This window comes from Myodes glareolus, chromosome 23 (genome assembly GCF_982192425.1).
Source record: "Myodes glareolus chromosome 23, mMyoGla1.1, whole genome shotgun sequence".
NCBI lineage: Eukaryota > Metazoa > Chordata > Mammalia > Rodentia > Cricetidae > Myodes > Myodes glareolus.
This window is the reverse complement of record NC_142048.1, coordinates 13,567,665-13,584,693: the sequence shown is the minus strand read 5'-3', so window position 1 is coordinate 13,584,693 and position 17,029 is coordinate 13,567,665. Positions and strand designations below refer to the sequence as shown.

General features: G+C 44.6%; 1 protein-coding gene across 3 annotated transcripts in view; it reads right to left on the bottom strand.

Moving 5' to 3' along the window:
- Palld (palladin, cytoskeletal associated protein) overlaps positions 1–17,029 on the bottom strand; it is a 374,662-nt gene that overhangs the window by 239,999 nt on the left and 117,634 nt on the right. The window contains exon 1 of one of the 3 annotated variants that reach the window (XM_087900787.1): positions 6,211–6,448. The exons of the other annotated variants lie outside the window; for them this stretch is intronic. The gene's annotated coding sequence lies outside the window, so the exon portion shown is untranslated. Of the gene's footprint in view, positions 1–6,210; positions 6,449–17,029 lie in introns of those variants that run through there. 3 annotated transcript variants of the gene reach the window in all.

Here is a 17,029-nt window from a genome sequence, read left to right as displayed (position 1 = left end):
ACTGACCAGGTGAATTCACAGTCTTTCACAATTCTGCACATTCATGTTCTGTGCCAAGGGAGAGCAGCATGGCAGCTGTAGTAAACCTGCCAAAGTTGTCTGACCACTGCAAAGAAAATAATAAATGTGCTGGGGGTTTTGGCACTGATTCCAATATGCCATAAATAATATGACACCCGTTTGATGGGTTGATGTCACGAGGTGGGTAAATTGCAGAGAGCTACAAGGTCTTATGAAGGAGTATCTGTCTTTGAGAGAGGCAAAAGAGAGATTGCAGGCTATTCCAGAGACAGGGATGTGGGAGCCGGAGTGGAGCGGGAGGGACCCCAGGAAGCCAGCTAGGAATGAGTGTAGCATGAGGGTGAGGACGGGGATAGGAGAGATTGTGGGTTCATTCCAGAACACACTGATGGGTGTGTGTGTTGGTGTGGCTGCCGAGCTCATGTGTTGAAGTCTTACCTTCAAGATGATGTCATTAGTATGGAGGAGCTTTTGAAAGAAGTTCAGGAGACCTTGTTAATCTTTACTCCGTGTGCAACACAATGAGAAACAGCAGCCCATGAGCAGGAACACAGGTTCTCACTCAGGATACTAAAATGGAGACATCTACTCCTACAACCGTAAAACGTTTTTTTTGAAGATTAAAACAGCTTAGGTGCCTGACCCCTAGCAAACATGAAGAAAACTGAGCTCTGGCTGCAAATGCGATTGAGACAAAGTAAGAGGAGATTATCAGTGATTTCACAGTTTAAAGGAAGGGCCTGAATCTGGACTGTTCCTAATGATGCAAACTAATTTTTACACAGCCCACTGACCTGTGTTCCAGGGTTAATTTGTAAGGAATATCACACATTTGCATGGGCACAGTTGGTCCATTTTGCAGGCAAGCAGTTGAGCCTGAGCTAAGTGAGCTGAAGAGCTGTAATAGTTCCTCACACCTCTCCCCAAAGTCACTGTCTTGGTTACAACATCAACTTCCTGGAAATGAAACAGGAAGAACATGGACAAGCGATTAATCTTTTAAAAATTTTTTGCCAAGGTAGCTGAGCAAGGTGAGGCTAAGTCTGATTGCTGGTCATTTTCCAAAGCGGTTGGAGTAATCTAGCGGGTGATTTTGCCACCAAAATGGTGCTGGGAGACAAAGGAGAAAATTTAAGGTTCTCCACTACTCTGCTCGTAGGCAGCAGCCTAGAATGGAGTCCCTTCTCATTCTCACTGTGCCTGTACCACCCACAAACCAACCAAGAGACAGGGGAGTGCGGTCGTCTGCTGGCCACTCCCTCCAGATAAAGAGGGTTAGGCTTGCTTCTTTAAATAGCAAGGTTCCCACTGCTGTTTCATTGCCTCCTCCAGGAGCCCCAAGTAATAGTATGGCTCCTAACTCTTCCTCTTATCTCTTAAGACCATTCCTTCCTATCCAGTAAAGTGGGCTAGTGACACTTTTACTGTAAATCTTGACACAGTGCTAATTATTATTATTATTTTTAAGACTGTGACGTGTGCATCCCAGGCTGGTCTTGAATTCTCCATAGAGCCGAGGATGACCTTGGATTTCTGACCTTCTTCCACCCCCTAAATGCTAAGATTATGGGCGTATACACCACACCTGGTTCAAGCAGTGCCCAGGGCTTCAGGCATGTTAGGGTAAGCATTCTACCAGCTGAGCCACTCCTTAACCCCTCACCATCCATTTCTATTAAGGCAAGACCCAGACTTCAAAGCATGCAAGCCCAGAGGTCCCACTGAGCACTGAAATTTCTCATTTCTCTCTCCCATTCTCACCTCAGTGTGTGCTCAGACCCTGCCTGGGTCAGCCCCCTCTCTGCCTTTGGGATGTAAGAAATGAATCTGTATTTTCCTTTCAAAATAGAGTCCTGCTGGAAAGCGAGGAATATGACTAAGTGATTTCTTAAAGTCCTTTCCAGCCAGTGATTCATCAGACACAGAATTTGAACTTGGAATGGTCTACCCTATTCTGAGCCAAATGTCTCATTTTTGCAAAGGAGGAGAGTGAGGGCCATAGAGGTTAAGAGTTGTGGGGGCTGCCTGCTACAGTGGGAAAAAAAGAAGATGGGATTTGAAGTTTTAAAAGTTATGAATTTGGGATCAAATTCCAACACAGGCTTGCCGTGCGACCTTGAAAACATCAGGAACCCCCATAACTAGAGTTACCTATTTTGTTTACTGTCCAGTGTCAGCCTGAGGATACAACATCTACGAAGAACACAATAAAATGACAGAACACAGTCTGCCCCACGTGTTGCATTTTTATTTGATTTCTCCAAGGTTACAAACAAAACCAGCATCGTCCTTTCCAGGGCCATTTGATTTCCATCATCCTGTGCTGTCTCCTCAGCCACCCTCTTCTGTGGGTAGGTTTTCTCAGAAGCCAGCACACTCGTCTGACCTCCACATGCTTCCTTTGCTTCTTTTGCGCCTCTTGGATGCACACAGGTTCCAGTCGTGGGAATTCAGATGGACTTTGATGGACTGCAGAGCTGCAGAGCCTCCACTACGATGTCTTGTTAGCGACATCGCAAGCACCCTTCCATAATATTATAGTGATGGCTCTCGGATGCCAAGCTGACAGCGGCTAGCAGTCGGGTCATGTTCTGGAGCCAACTTCCCAGGCAGCATAGCTTCTCTAAGCAGATCCATAACATCAGACCGGAACTTGAGAGATGGCTTTTGAGTAGCCTTTGGACTCCCAGGTTGCGATAGGATGGGTGTAAGCCACAGAATGAAGCAATAACAGACAGAGATTTGCTGACTTGTTTGGTGGCGAGAGAAGGTTGACGGTGCCAACCTACAGTGATCTGCTTAGGTAGAAGGTGGTGGTAGATTGGTCTCACAAGCAAAGCATGGACACAAAGCATGGTCGTGTGTTTCCAAAGACCACTAACGAGAAGAGCACACTGGACTCTGAGCTCATTCACCATTATCTGTGCATTAGGAAAGATTGTACGCTTTGTTTGACTCCGTTACCAATCACAGGATATACTGAAACCTCAGGAGGTTACCCTAAACCATTTCTTCCACTTATCAAGTATCATGTACCCCCCAAATTGACATTTTGTGACCCTTTGTTCAGGCTGGCACTTGTTTCTTGTGTCGCTGATGCTCTCCTCAGTTCGGCGTTGGACATCCTTCTTCAACTAATTGAGATTCACCCATGATCATGCGATCCATTTCCCACCATTTTCTTGAGCATTGAAAAGTTTTTTTAAATTTCCAGAAAGAGGAGGGTCAAGCTTACGATAAATAGGGAGGACTGCTTTTTGCCATAAGCCATAAAAAAAAAAAAATGAAACGGGGGAGGGACCACTGCGAGCCAGTTCACTCAACAGTTTCCATGTTAAAAAGAAGTTGAAGTTGGAGCCATGTGGTCTCAATAAAGTAGTAAAATATATTTTCTTACCCTACACTTCATGTGCCCATAACCTTCCTTTTAAATCATCTCTAACCAGTCCCAAATCACTCTGACCGCAAATCATTTGGTGGCTTTGGTCTCCAGGCAATGGAATGTGCCGGAGCAGACCGGGAGTCGCTACCAAGAGCGCTCAGAGGGAGCTTCCACCCCACCCCTGCCCCCCAGGCGCACAGACCCCAGCAAGAGCCTTGAAAGTTCTGCACCGAGATAGCACATGACATCATGGCTCAATCATTCCAGAAAACACACACACACAACTGCAAGGGCTGCAGAACGGCAGGCAGCGCAACACGACACAAACCACGGTGGGCAAAGCCCAAGAACAGTTTTCCTTGAGAAAACACTCACAAATACCGCAGGCAGGCAGGCAAAGGCACATTTAATTACATTTACAGAAACCCATTGTATCCATCAGTCCCACCAGTTTCAGAGCTGACCAGCGAATGGGAAGGTCACCCACTGAGGCCGTCCTGGAGATGGGCCAGCCAGGAGAGCCTGAAGTCATGTCCAGGTATCACAGAGCATGTGAAACTGTGAAGTCGCCTGGTAATCCTTGACCGAATTTCCAGGAGAGCTAGACCCCCTGCAGTGTCTGTCCTTGTAGGTGTGGTTGAGGGGTTAAGAGAGGCCCAAGGTGCTAGAAATCAATTATTCAATTCATGATTAATTGACGAGACACCTAGCTAAGCTGTCCCAGGCACAAACAAAACTCCTGCGACTGCCATCTGCTGTCACGTCTGAGGATCCAGCCTTTTGTTTTGCAAGAGCAACTGGATCTTTTGTTTGTTTATTTTTATTTTTTAAAGGAACTCTCCCAAGAGTTAAGTATACAGTCTTTGAAGGGATGGTGAATGCGTTGGGTGTGCCTGTAGGCACCTCTGGGAAACTAAGTCCAACACTCATTGGCAAAGCCTGACGAAGGCTTGAGGGGAAAACATGTTCCAAATAAAAGCGCTATTTTAGAGCGCCCAGCGATCATCTTACAGCAAGTGCTAGAGTGAGCATTTAAAAGGAGGCCCCGAAGAGCTGGAGACAAGAAGGATATGTCTAAATGGACCCCAAACTTTCCAGCTTTAGCCCTCTAGAATCGCCACTGCTGATTCTAATAAAAGGAGATTTGTAGCGAAAGGAGCATGGGACTCAGCAAAATCATTAAACAAAAATATCAAGGTGCAAATATAAACACTGTAATGTTCAAAGTAGGTCTCATACCTTAGGCGACAAAGAAAAAAAAATTGTACAGCAACTATAGACATCTATGTCTGCTAGCTATAATCTTTTCTGAGACATGTTATTTTACATCCCGGTAATGTGTGTGTGGCAACAGTCTTTTTCATCAGATACACTGGGGATAACTGTTCATTTCAGCTGGGGGTGGGAACAGCCCAAATGCATGCTGGGCATATCTTTCTGTAAGCTCTAAAACAATGGTTGGGAGAAAATGCAAGACTCCCAGGCTACTGAAAATAACCTGTTTGCTATTACTTGTACTGTTATAAGCCTAGGACTCTCTCTCTCTCTCTCTTTAATTGCTGGGTTCAGCAGAGATTTCCCATGGATTTATCAGCAGCAGAAATAAACATACATTTAGCTCAGCTCTACTTGGAAGTGTTAAGAAGGGCTATTCAAAGTCCGTTTTCATCCTGTGGTTAGGAATTCCACGTGAACTTGCTAGGATGTTAAGCTACATTCCAGTATCCTGATGATTCTGTCAATCATAGAAGAGGAGGAGTAAAAAAAACCAGCTATCCCTGGAGAACAGCCCCTTTCTCAGATGGCCCTCCCCCTTGCTGCCTTCGGCACAACACACTACTACCCTTCCCTTCATTGGAAGCCTACCACTAGTCAGGGAACCTTGAGGTGACTTCTGAATTTGGCTCATCAAGCGCCAGAGTCTGAATATAGGCTTTTGGTGTAGGCAGATTATGGGACATCTCCCCCAAAGAAATACTGGTTGCTTCTAGAATCGGTCATTTCCAGAACTCCCCCCAAACGGAATCCTTGTCAAGTAATGCATCAGATGGGGGCGCGGGTGGGGGGGGGAGCGGGATATGGGGGAGTCCAGTCTTCTGCTCCCAGTCTTTCCATGGTAGAGAAGTCATCAGGAATGCACTCCTCGCTATTGTATTCTGCCTGCCACTTGTTCCTAGAACCACAGCCAACTGCATGCTAACTAATGAGAGAGGGACTCCGTCCAAAGGGCTTCCAAGAGAAAAGGGGAGCTGTAGATTTTGTTAGACAAAGGACTGCAATCGAGCGAGACCCAAGAAAACAAACAACTTATAGGACACTGAAGGGCAGCGGAGGTGAGAACCGCCCGAGTTTTCTAAGAGGAAAAAGAAAAAAAGAACCGGAAAAACAACAATAAAAACTCTCCAAACAAAAAGATCAACCTCAAACTTTCCCCGAGATAAAGCGATTCCAGCTAGAACTCATTCAGCCGCAGAGTGGTTCAGCCTGTCAGAAGCGGCTCGCCTTGTCAAAGTTTCCTTCTAGTGCAGCCAGGGGTGCCGCAGATGAGAAATTAGATGAAAACCCATCCCAAAGTTTTGCTCAGCGGCGTGCAGTGGAAGAAAGTAGCACGTTAAAACCGGGGTGGGGGTGGACAAAGAGGGCAGAGATGTAACCTCACGCCCTTCTCCCCTCCCCCACCCAACCCTAACAACAGAGAAGTCTGGTGGAGTAGGACCCCTCTTGCCTGCTCTCTGTAAGGGTTTTAAAAGATCGGGGGGACTTTGTGCAACCCCGCGGCTCTGCACTGATCGAACGCTGCCACTTACCAGCAGGGCACCGAACACGCTGTGCACACCCGCCGAAGCAGCTCCTCTGGGCTCCTTCGGATCCCGCCCGCTCTCCGCGTGCAATTTGAGGGCTTGAAATCGCGGAGCAGGGGAATGCACTGGCAGCGGGGTCGCCTAGTGCTGGGCTCCTAGCAGCCTGTGGTGGAGACGCAGTGAGAACGTGGTCTCCCCAGTCCCGCCGTCCGAGCCAGGCAGCTGGACTGCAGCCGCGCGAGTGCACCGCGTCTGCAGAGGGGCGCGTGTGCGCCGGGTGTGAGCGAGTGAGCGAGAGGAAGAGAGAGAGGTAGAAAAGTATCCAACCGCTGCTGGGGAGGGGGAGAGGGCGAGGGTGTGTCCTGGGCAGGAATGTTGTTAATGTCCAGAAATAACGCCCCTCTCTCCTGCCCTGCTTACACGTCCCAAGGCTTTTGTTTAGCCCGGGGTGGGAGGATCACAACCACCCACCACAGAAGTGACAAACTAGTCCAGACACAGAGAAGTTCGGAAGCCACTGGCCAGGTCAGCCTCAGCTTGAAGCCGTACCTAGACACCTCAGCTCATTTCACAAGGATGGCGTGTCTTTACACACTTGGGAGAGCAATTAGGTGACACCAGCTCTCACCTTCACCTCCTTTATATCCCCTTCCATGACGATCCCGTGTGTGTGTCCCTCCTCCTAAGTTAAATCTCTCCTGCCAGTCCATAAATTAATCACCATGTCACACAGGGAGCCCTTATGAAAGGGAATGCGGAGCATAAATCTGGTCTTTGTTCTTTTTTGATGTTGAACAAGCCTGCCATTAATCAACTCTTTCCCTCAGCATCCAAGTCGGGATTCACTGAGTGGACATGTGCCGTTCTCCTGCAGCCCTGCCCTACTGCATCTTGTCACAGTGATTCAGTCACTGCCCAGATGGGCATGACTGAGAAGCAATAGGAAAACTCGACCAACCTCTTAAAACTTTCCTACCTGCCAGCTATCACCCCCTGGCAGACCTGACTTAAGACACTGGAAGAGCTGACCTCACCACAGGCTGTATTTCCCATCTTCACATTCCAGAATTAGCCTGCCTGAGACACAGAAACCCAGGATTGGATGTGGTAATTTGGAGAAGAAACCCATGAGGGACCAATGAAGCTATTAATTTAAGTAGAGTCCATAAAATGTCAAAGGCATGACAGATTCTTGAAGTCAATTAGGAGCCTTATCAGAGCATGGGCTCCAAAAATAGAGTCATCCTGAGAGGTCCAACCAGAGATAACAAGAGTCATGTTTGGAAGTAAACACATTGAAAGAGCGCTGGTCCATCTCTAGCTCACATTTATTATCCTGAGGAAGGGATGGCTCATGAAATATTGGATATTTCCCCCTTCCTTATTAAATTTTCCCCTTCCTTTGGGAATCATTGCCGAGCTAATAAGGTTGAGGTTGCTTCCAAAGGGAAGATTTCTGGGTTTGGCAAGTCCAGTCTCTTCTTGCACATCTTTTTACTTTTTGTCTCTGTGTGTCAGTTTTCCTGGGGTTACAGAGTCAAATGTTGTTCCTCTGAAAGGCAGCAGAGGGAAGAGAGGAGTTTTGAATTTCACTTGTTCCTCTCTCATCTCTGGGAGGGGTTGGGAGAAGAGCCTTTCTTCTGTGAGTCGGAAGGCATTCTGCTGACTGAAGGCACAGGCTAAAACAAAGGGATCCTGGCATGTGGTTCCCCTAAGTAGAGAAACTTGAGCAGCCCCCGAGTCCACACTTGCTGAAAAGGCAAACATTTTAGGCTTCGGAAATGCTGTCTCAAAGATGGGGGCCTTTCTGGGCTCCCTTGTGTGAGCATGGATGAGAACAAAAGTTGGATGGAATCGATTCCCCATTTTCTGGACCCAAGGAGCTACCCTTTGGGTTCAGCTATCAGGTGCCCAATATTCATGGAAGCCCTGCCCTTGCTCTCTACAATCAGCTGATTTTTTTAAGCTTCAATTGCAAGTCTTGTCACTGCTAAACCTTCTTCAGAGTTTCCCAGACCAGGGGAGGGAGGATGACAAATTTCTTCCTGTGTGATTCAAGGAGCACCCAGGAATGGCCAGAGGGGCGGGGCGCTTGCTCAAACCACAAACTCCTGAGTTCTCCTTACAGCTACTGCTAAGATAATGGCTTCTTCTTACAGAAGGAAATGAATAAACAGCAGGGGAAGCGCACGGTTAGTCCAACACCCAGGAGGCAGAGGCAGGTGGATCTCTGTGGGTTCAAGGCAGCCTAATCACATAGCAAGTTCTAGAGCAGGCAGGACTACACAGAGACCCTGTCTTCAAAGACTGAAAAAACTGCTTTTGAATAAGCAGCAGTTAATATAATTTAAACAAAAACAAATGCATTATACTTTTGCCTGTACCCTTCCACAGTTTAATGGTGACATTCGTTTTCCCTGTAGGCGTCCTGATTTCTTTAAGTAGATGGATAAAGAAAACACTTTCCTTTATCTTCTGAAAATAAAATATTAGGAACTATTACTGGACTTTATCCCACCTTTCTACTTTATGTCCTTTTCTATTATATGCTTCCTCCCCCCATTCAGTTAAAAATAAACCCTGTTCAGCATCTAGTACCCACCTACTTCTGTATATGTTAGTGACATGGAATTAGAGAAATTGGCTTTTTTCCCTCTATGGCATCTGTATCCGGGGGAGGGGCCTTAAGCAGATGATAAACATTGTCTTCACTAGGATCACTGCGGCTGTGAAGAAGCATCACAATTTGGAGAGGAAATGGTTTATTCTACTTACACTTCCATATTGCTGTCCATCAATTAAGGAACTCAGTACAGGAACTCAAACAGAGCAGGGACCCAGAGGCAGGAACTGAGGCAGAGGCCGTGGAGGAATCATGCTTACTGGCTCGCTTTTATGACTTACTCAGCGTGCTTTCTAGGACTGCTAGCCCAGGGATGGCATTACCCACAATGGACTGATTTCTCCCTCACCTATCACTAATTAAGAAAATGCTCTACCAGACAGATGAAATTAGAAAAAATCATCCTGAGTGAAGCAACTCAGACTCAGAAAGATAAACATGGTATGTACTCATGTGTAAGTGGATATTAGCTATTAAGTAACATATCTCCATGCTACGATCCACAGATCCAAAGGTAACAAGGAGGGCTATGGGCGGAATCTCTCTGGGAAGGGAAATATAACGATTTTGCATGTGGGCTGGGTGTGGGAGGGATGGGAATAGAGGCAATCAGGTGGTGGAAGGAGGGGTGGAAGGAGAGACTACTGGAACTGGGGAGCATTGGGGGTAATGTGGAAACTCCCTGGACCCTGTGAGGGAGACACAAGTGAGGACTTCTAGTAATGGAGGATACAGAACCTGAACCAGCCATCTTCTGTGATGGGGGATATGGAGACTGAACCAGACATCTTCTGTAATCAGATAAGGCTTCTAGTGGTGGGACTGGAACACCAACCCAGCCATTAACCCTTCGACCTACAACCTGCCCTGCCTACAAGAAGTGCTGGGGCTATGGTGGCTCAGAGCTTGTGGGAGTGGCCAATCAGTGACTGGTCTAACTTGAGGCCCACACTAGGACAGGGAACCCAAGCTCCACACTGCCTGGATGGCCTAGAGACCTAGGATAGAATTAGACACAGCTAAACAACAACAACAACAACAACAAAACCAAGAACAGCAAAACAACAACAAAGCCATGAAATGATTTCTAAGGACACCTAGCCCAATCGCCATCAGAGAGGCTTTCTCCAGCAGCTAATGGGAGCAGATACAGAGACCCACAGACAAACACTAGGCTGAAAGAATAACAAATGGAGCTGGGGAACATCACAGAAGAGGGAGAGGAAGAACTGTAGGAGCCAGAGGGCTCCAAGACACCAGAAGAACCCAGTCCACAGCATCAGCTAAGCAGGGCTCATGGGGACTCAGAGACTGAAACAGCAGTCATGGAGCTTGCCTGGGTCTGTACTAGGTCCTCTGGATGTTGATGCTGATGTTGTCTAGCTTGGGGTGTTTATGGGACTCCCAGTAGTGGGAGTGCATCTTTTTTGTTTGTTTCTTTGTTTTTGAGACAAGGTTTCTATGTAGTTTTGGAGCCTGCCCTGGAACTCACTCTTGTAGACCAGGCTGTCCTTGAACTCACAGAGATCCGCCTTCCTCTGCCTCCCAAGTGCTGGGATTAAAGGTGTGCACCACCACTGCCAGGCTCTTACTGCATCTTATTATACTGTGTTCTGTTGATATCCCTGGGAGGAGGAGCAGTGGATCTGGGGGTGAGGGGAGTTGTATGTGGGAACTGGGAGAAGTGGAGGGAGAGGAAGCTTTGGTCAGGATAGATTATAGGAGATAAGAATACATAAAGAGAAAAAAGAAAGTGCCTTCTGGTAGTGGTTCTCAAGCCATGAGTTGGGACAGTTTTTGTGACAGTTTTGGGGGCCGAATATGAGCTATTTTACATATCAGATATTTGCATATTGACTCATAACAGCAGAAAAAATATATTTATAAAGTAGTAGCAAAATAATTTTATCATTGGGGGTCATCACAACATGAGGAGCTGTATTAAAGGTGATGCAACATTACAAAGGCTGAGAACCACAGGCTTGCCTACAGCCTGATCTTACAGAGGTACTTCTCAATTGAGGTTCCCATCTCTCCAATGACTTGAGCCTGTGTCAAGCTGACATTAAACTAGCCAGCACAGACATCTGTAAGGGAATAATATATTATATAAGCATAATAGGAGTATCTGAGAAAAGTATAGCAAGATTATGAGGAGGACTAGAATGTGGGAGATTATGATTTGGGATGTCATGGTGTCATGGTGAGTGTCCCTTACCCAAGAAAGTGACCTTTGAACAAAGACATGATGGCAGTGCATAGGTGAGCTTCGGGACTGTTTGGTGAAGGAGGGGTCAGGGAGTGCACAGGTCTGAGGGGTAGTATGTAGACTACAGGTGGAGGCCAGCAGAGCGACCAGCGTGGTGGAGCAGGAAACTTGAAGCAGAATGCCACTGGAAGTCAGACAGACAGTGCACTCCAGATAGTATTGTAACTGAAAGCTAGCGCAAGAAAATTTTGGCTGATGACAACTTATGCTGGAGAGGTTGTGGGGTAAAGAGAACACTCCTGAGCTGCTGGTGGAAATGCAAGCTGATACAGCCCGTTTGGATGTCAGTGTGGCGATTTCTCAGAAAATTAGGAAACAACCTTCCTCAAGAACTAATACTTTTGGGTATATATCCAAAGGATGCTCAATCGTACCACAAGGACATGGTCAACTATGTTCATTATAGCATTGTTTGTCATAGCCAGAATCTGGAAACAACCTAACTGCCCCTTGACCAAAGATAAGGAAAGTGTACATTTATACAATGGAGCACTACACAGCAGAAAAAATAATGATATTTTGAATTTTGCAGGCAAATGGATGGAGCTAGAAAACATCATTTTGAGTAAGGTAACCCAGACCCAGAAAGACAATTATCATACGTACTCACTCATAAGTGGTTTTTAAACATAAAGCAAAGAAAACCAGCCCACAAATCACAATCCCAGAGAACCTAGACAACAATGAGGACCCTAAGAGAGACATACATGGATCTAATCTACATGGGAAGTAGAAAAGACAAGATTCTCTGAGTAAATTGGGAGCATGGGGACCTTGGGGGAAGGTTGAAGAGGAAGAGAGAGGCAGGGAGGGAAGCAGAGAAAAATGTAGAGTTCAATAAAAATCAATAAAAAAGTAAACTTTGACTTTTATTCTTTTAACTTTTTGCATGTGTATATGCATGTGTCATGTGTGCTTGCATATATATGTATATAGTATGTGAGGATGTATGTATTGAGGACAGGTTGGTGTCTGGACTCTTCCCCGATTGTTCTCTCCCTTGTGTATTGAGTCTCTTCCCAGAACCCATAGCTCTGTGATCAGTGGTCTAGCTGGCCTGTTTGCTCTGGGACTCTCTTGCCTAACTCTAGGGCACTTTGATTCCAGGTGGGCTTCTGCTCCCACCTGCCATCTACTCATGGATCTTGGAGATCCGAATTCCTGACCTTGTGGTTGAGTTGCAAGCTCTTTACCCAGTAAGCTAGTTTCATAGACCCTTGACTTTTATTCTTAGAGCACTAGAGAGACATTGGAGAGTCTTCAGGAGACACATGACACACACACACACACACACACACACACACACACACACACACTGCATAGAGGACATGTTCATGTTTAATGCTGCATATTTCCTTTTATAAATGCAACACAATGTATTTAGTAAGGATCCCAATGATAGACATCTGAGCTATTTCCAAACATTAGACAATGTTGTAGACACCCATGGATGATATTTTACACTTGTGCAAGTAGATCTGTGGTACTGATTCCCACAAGTGGGATTACTACATTTTCCATTTCAGATTTTGATAGATGCAGCCAAATTGCCCTTCAGAGGGCGGAACCAATTTACACTCCAACTAGTAATATTCTAGCCATCTTCAAGAGCGCTGTAGCCTTCCCAAAAGAGTATGCAATTAAACTTCTGGACTCTGGCCAATCTGATAGGTGAAAAGTGATGTCTCAGGATAATTCTGATTTGCATTTTTGATTTTGAGTGAGTCTGAACAGCTTTTCATACACTTGGCACCCAGACAGCTTTCTTTGTACCATATAGCTTTCTTTGTATCATGTAGCTTTCTTTGTACCATATAGCTTTCTTTGTAGTGGCCTATTGATGTGCCCTTCCCATTTTCTTCTGGAGTCTTTGACTATTTCTCTACAGTTTCTTCCAATCAAATGTCATTAAGGAGATATCACTAATGAGGGCTGTTTCACCTCCTGTCTATAGACTTGGCTGATAATGTCCTGCGACAGTTCTAAGTTTGAATTATTCTACAGTTTTTGGATTATTTACCCATTTAAAAACATTCACACAGTTAAGAAGATCCTTCCTACCTATATTCTGTTCATTGATTAATTAACAAATAAATTAATTTCTTACATGTGGAGATGTGGGTGCATGGTATCAGAGTTCTAGTATGCAGGTCAAAGGATAACTTCTATTATGTGGGTTTGGGGAATGGAATTCAGGTCCTCAGGCCATCAGACTGGAGGATAACACACATGCCAAGCCATCTCTCCAGTCCTCATGTTTCATCTTTAGCATTGAAATATTGTACTGTGTGTAGTGGTTTGGATGAAAATGACCCCCATAGGTCCACAGAGAGTGGCCTTTCTAGGAGGTGTGGCCTTGTTGGAGTAGGTGTGGCCTTGTTGGAGGAGGACTGTCACTAGGGATGGACTTCGAGGATTTCAGATGTTGAAGCCATGCCTAATATGACCCTCTCTTTTTGCTGCTCGCCGTCTGGATGTGGAAGTCTCAGCTCCTTCTCCAGCACCATGTCTGCCTACATTCGACCATGCTTCACACCTTGCTGACAATGGACAAAACTTCTGAACTACAAGCCACCCCAAATAAATGTTTTTTTTTTTTATAATAGTTGCTGTGGTCATGGCCTCTCTTCATAGTGACAGAACACTAAGACAGTATGTATTTTTATCCCTGTTTAGTTTATAAGGTATTAAGAAGGTATTCTGTTTTATTTTATTTCAATTAATGACCATATCCTACTACCACTTTTCACAGAAACAATGAAAAAATATTTTTCCTGAGCTACTCTACCTTTCGGACTGAATCGTCACATCAGTTGAACAACTCATAATCTTCCAGACTTCAGTCACAGTTTTTGCCTCTGATTTAGTAAATTTAACTGCTTTACAGACTACATAGAGGTGAACCACACAGCACTTTTCATCCTGTGACAGGTTTTGTCGTAGTGCAATGCTCCCAAAGTTCCTAAGGACTGTACGTATAGAATGTGACTGGCTGCTCCTTCTCCATGGTTAAATATATTCCATACATGCACACACAGTCTTTACTTATGCATCTGTTGGTACACATTGGATCACCTGCTCTTGGCTGTTGTTAATGATCCTGCTGTGAACATGGATGAGCAAATGATTCTTCAAGATCTTGCTTTTGGTTTCTGTGAGTGGGATGTGGCATTTTAGTTTTATTTTTAATCTTTTAAGGATTTTTCATATTTGTACTATCTTCCATTCCACCAACAGCAGATGTGAGTTCTGATTCTCCAGATCCTCATTGGCACTTGCTCTCTGTGCTTTTGGTGTTGACTGTGCCACTGGGTATGAGATACTGAGGCCCTGGGCAATCCAGACTTTATAGGAACCAGAAGCAGCGTAAGAATTTTTGACTCTTATTCATTTATTTATTTTTTGTTTGTGTGATATGATTGCCTATACATATGTGTTCACTTGTATCCATGAATGTGTGGACACCAGAAGTTGATGTCTGGAGACTTTCCCAACTGCTCTCTACCTTATGTATTGAGGCTAAGTCTCTGAATGGAACTCAGAGCTCAGAACTCAAACATTGTGGTTTGGAGTTTCATTTATTTAATTTTGATATCGGGCACCTTTTCATTTGTGTCTTACTTGAGTCCTGTCTACAGAAAGTCCTATACTTAAGTCTGTCTTTCAAGTGGATTGTCTTTTTGATGTTGAATTGCAGATGGTCTTTATATATTCTAGATACTAAGTGCTTATTAGATCCATGGTTTGGAAATACCTTCCTCAAATTCTACTGGTGTGCTTCTTGCTCTTTGCATTGGTCCCAGAGCCAAGTCTGAATGGATGCTTTGATGCCCATGCTGTGCCTCAACAACTCTTTCATCCTCGTTTGTGAGATGCTGTGTTTACCCTGAGGGCAGTCACTGGATTCCCATTCTGTTTCCTAGTTGTCATGTAAACACCGTTTTAAAGCATCGAGGCTGTTCGTTTGAATATCTAGTAGGGCTCTGAAAACCTTTTGTATGTGGCATTCTTTTTTTTTATTTTTTGAGACAGTGCATTGTGGATACCAGGCTCCTCTTGAACTCGCTATATAGCCAAAGATAACCTAAAACTCTTTCCCCTCCTAAGTGCCGGGATTACAGACATGTGCCATCGTAACTGGTTTATGCAGTGCTCTGGATTTAACTCACGGCCTCTTGAATGTGAGCTCAGTATTATATTACAGAGATTGTTCTCCCCATTCATGATGGACATAGAATGATAAACTATCATATTAAGGAGAGAAATATTAATTTGACCTTATTTTACTAAAAAAAGCATTGTTTTCGTAGTCAAATGATCATTATCTTTTGTCCAAAGGCTTTGGAGGGGGGCATCCTTAGAAGTTATCACCAAATATTTCCATTTAAATATGCTAATTAGAGAGTAGTAACAGATTTCTAATAATGAACTGTTCTTGTGTTATTATCTTAAAGCTACACGACTATGGAGATTTGATATTTAATGTGCTGACAGGTGCTGTTTGCTAGCAATTTATTTGGAGATTTTATATTTGTTTTTTTCAATTAAAATTTTTCTTTAATTCAGAGAGTTATTTGTCTATTTGTAGTATGTGAATGTCATTGTATGCCATGGAGCACACATAGAGATCAAAGAATCCTTTGCACCATGTGGGCTCTGGGTATCGAACTGGAGTCATCAGGCCTGGTGGCACAGGTGTTCTTAGCTACTGCACAGCTCGCAATTGGAACTTCAGTCATTTTTATTTCTGCCTTGTGATCAAAGAATGAAGTTTTGCTGGGGCTTCAGCTCAGTAGTGGAATGCTTGCCTAGCATGGGAGAGGATGTACATCCTACCACGGGAGATGACCTGGGTCTACATTCCAGTGCCATAAAATAAAACAAAATAAAATAGGAAAAGAGAGAGAGAAAGTAAGGTTTGTACTATTTAGAATTTATTGTTTCTTCCTTTGTGGAGTAAGGTATGGTCAATTCTGTGTATGTTTCTTGGTCAGTTAAACACTAACTATGGGTAGGATAAATTGGATAACAAGTATCTTATAGCTTATTGTGATATATATATATCATATTATATATATATATATAAAATATATCCAATATATATATTGGAAGTTCAGAGATACACCATCGACTGAAAAGATACACCATCTCTCATAATCTCTAATTTTTGTTTTCCAGGGTGGCTGCTGTGTATTAACCACTGTCCCCATTCAGCCCTACCCAGCACTTCTTCTCATCCTATTTCTCTGATGGCCTCCATCCACCTCTTCTAACATCCTAACTTGATTCTATCACGGATTCTTTGCCCACTGTGTCTTCCTCATTCCGTCACACTGATGTGCTCTGCACTGCTTTGCTCCAGCCTTCTCTCCCTTCTCGTCCTTTCCCTCCATTTCCTCTCCCCCTCCCTTCCCTCTTGGTTTTTGAACTTAGGGACCATGGCTACCGTTCTGGCTCCCTGCACTGTGCTGTATTTCTAGCGTTCTGCCATGGACCCTCAGAGTAAGAGCCCCAGTTGTATGAACAAGAATGTTTATGGGTACAGTCTGAGCTCCTGACATACAATCTGCTTGCATGAATACTGAAGTATCATCTCCTGAACAAAAGTTTGTGTATTTATGGTATTTTTTTTCAGGAACTCTAAGTAGTTCTAAAACGACAAAAATTTAAAAGAGACTTCCAGGGGCAGGTGACAAAGAGCTGGCCATACCCATGTTGAGAGCAAGATTTTGGATCCCCAGCACCCAGGCAGGTGTGGAGGCCTACCTATAATTTCCACAGCAAGCTGGCCAGCTAATCTAGCTTGTGTGATCTGGGTAAAATTAGAAAACCTTGACTGGAAAGCAAATGAGAAAGATGTTCACTGTCAACCTCTGGCCTCCACACACACATTCATGGGCACCTGTGCCTATGTGTTCCACATGTGCCCACAA